General features: G+C 41.0%; 2 protein-coding genes across 2 annotated transcripts in view; both read left to right on the forward strand.

The window, feature by feature from the left end:
- Dtd (D-aminoacyl-tRNA deacylase) overlaps positions 1-2,691 on the forward strand; it is a 45,870-nt gene that overhangs the window by 1,262 nt on the left and 41,917 nt on the right. The gene's annotated exons all lie outside the window — the stretch shown is intronic.
- Positions 1-2,691, forward strand: part of LOC138867544 (serine/arginine repetitive matrix protein 2-like) — an 11,472-nt gene that overhangs the window by 970 nt on the left and 7,811 nt on the right. The window lies entirely within an intron of this gene.

Below are 2,691 nucleotides of genomic sequence, written 5' to 3' on the forward strand. Positions count from 1 at the left end.
ATACGTCCGCCGCTCCGAGATCGCTGATAACGTGTAACGCTCTAGCCTGCCAGGAATACGTGGTGGAGGTATTGTTTCCTCAGCGGGGGTTGGAAGACGGCAGCCCCCCACCAGGGGGGGTCGCAGGGGGCACAGCCCCCTGCAATGGAAAGTCATGTGAATAACCATGGTTTTTTTTCAGTGTGGGTTATATTATTAGTGTTATTTAACCCCGCATTTTCCCTGGAACCTCTCATGCCCTCCCCTACTATTAGGGCCAACTTTGTTGCTGAAGGGGGGTTTCTGCGTGATAAAAACTATATATTTGCAATGTGGACAGTGAGAGGAATCCAACGATACCAAAATCGTCGATATCAGAGGCGAAGGTAATATAGAAAATTACCGTCAATGATAGTGAGAGCAATGCACAGAGATTGAGGGAAAAGGGCATTGCCATTTTATTGAGCATAAGAAATAGAATCATAAACTACATAGGTATAGCTGCAGCAGCCTCATATTCACCGTAAAATGAAAATAACTGCTGCATATCACCTCTCAGAGATTAAGTCCACAACACCCTCACATCCAGAGGTCTTAATATCTGTTTTTCTGAAGTCGGCACAGTGCTAAAGAAGGGGAGATACAGGGGAGCTTTGTATTCTCTTCAGTCTAGGGAGTAAATAGAACGTAGGAAAGGTTAGGTGCTTTGCTCAGTAACAAATATTGTGGTCTGTGAAGGAAGTTGTACCCATTAGCTGCATCAGCTATTTGCATTCCGACAAGGGCCAGTAAACTTTCTCTGTCTATTTTCCCAAGATATAATGGACTACTTCCTTACCCAATAGGGCTGAAGTTATGCGTACAGCAGCTGCATCTGATGTCTCAGTTAGCTGTACAGCAACCATGTAATGTGCAAATAAGTATAATTTCTGGATAAGTATGAACTCAACCTAACTGAGAGTGGTATGATCTCATGTCAAGAATTTGCCATCTTGTTTGTTTCACCATGCATTCACAGGATCCCAATAAGGGGCTTTTCTGCCTTGCCTTTCTATCTAATAAAATGTTACCCAGGAGATCTACAAGGATTTTCTTGCCAGATTTTATGTGGTAGAGAGGTTTATTGGCCTTTGCCAGGTTGCCATCAAGCATAGAGGCCGCAGGGAATGAAGTGTAGACTGACTGGTACATATCAGAATAGATGGAGAACCCCTTATGAATGACCTCTTATGTGCACTCCTCTTGCCTCAGCCCTCGTATATAAGTGAGCCACACCTAACATTTAATTTGATTGAGTCTTTGAATGCAGTTTTAGATTTTTGTTGTGTATTTGATAATATAGACCCTTTTAATATATGCCGAACTATGAAATGAAAGACCATCATGTGATATGGATAGATGTTAGCCCATTTATGCAGGTGTACAAGATCATTGTCTGCATTTGCTTGCCTTGTAGTTCCAGCATAGTGCTTCAACCTGATAATGATCAGTAAAATGCTTTATGGATTGAACGTGGGCATTTATTAGTTTGGTCTGCTCTGCTCCAGTTAAATTTTCTGGCTCATCAGGGCATACTAGACATCCTGGCAACCAATGCTGACATGATGTGTTGCCCATATTTTGTGATTATTTGCGATAATTGTTTACAGATACTTTCCGAACTCCACCTTACAAATCAAACTTTAATTCGACAGTCTAAATTACTGTGACTGGGTGTGCCCCTTAGGCATTATATGAGGGGAGAGTTGCCCCCCAATACCCCCGAGCAATATTGTCTTTACCTCGGTGTGCATAGCAAGATAGAGCTGCACCTTGGGAGCACTAAGGGTGTGTAGCTTGTGAGCGACACATTTTGCAATGCTTTTCCATCATTTGTGCCATTACCAGATTATTTTTTGTTCTCTACAGGAATTCCATCTCAGTCAGCCCTAGTTTAGTGTGTCCATACTATAAAGATTAACCTCATTTGCAGTGACATGATATCAATCTTTGTTAAACAACTTTTTGGGTTCATTTACCCTTTTATTGGTCTGTACCTTTTATAACCAAGGTTGGGCATTTTAATACCCCTAGACAGACTAGGTTCTAAAAGCTGAGATTCGAATTTTGTTACACTACTGGAACCAATGTTTAATATTTTACAGTAGGATCATATTCATATATGCTTTTCTTCGACACTGGAAATGAAGACTAGAAAATTATATTTGCTGAAAGATTTTTGTTTATGACATTTTTTCATTGTCATATTCGTTTTTTGAAAGTTCTGACCAGACGAGACATGCATGACAGTCTCCAGATTTGTCATTTAAAACCAAATAGTCTTTAATGGCATCCTCTAAGTGCATCACAAAAAAGTCAGTGGGATTATTGGTAAATTTGCTGTTTTAGATGAGAGCTGAAACTTAACCCATCAGCGACGGGTAAAATTTTTGTCAAGTTTACGTATGCACCGGCTTGTAGGCGCACACTGGCAGTTTCCCCTGTTTGCGCCCGGCTCGATCGGTAGTTTGTGAGCGACATATAGCACCTAAAAGCTTTTATTTTTCTAAGATTTATAAAAATATTAAAATTTTGAAGGTTTACCTTCACTTTAGGTGCCATTGCCTAAAATCTTTACCATATAAATGAAGCCACTACTAGTGGAGAAAAACAACCTCCGTCCGACAAGCCAGTAGCGCAGGAATGGGCATGGCATGATGCCCCCGCCGTTTG

This window comes from Penaeus vannamei, chromosome 30 (genome assembly GCF_042767895.1).
Source record: "Penaeus vannamei isolate JL-2024 chromosome 30, ASM4276789v1, whole genome shotgun sequence".
Classification (NCBI taxonomy): domain Eukaryota; kingdom Metazoa; phylum Arthropoda; class Malacostraca; order Decapoda; family Penaeidae; genus Penaeus; species Penaeus vannamei.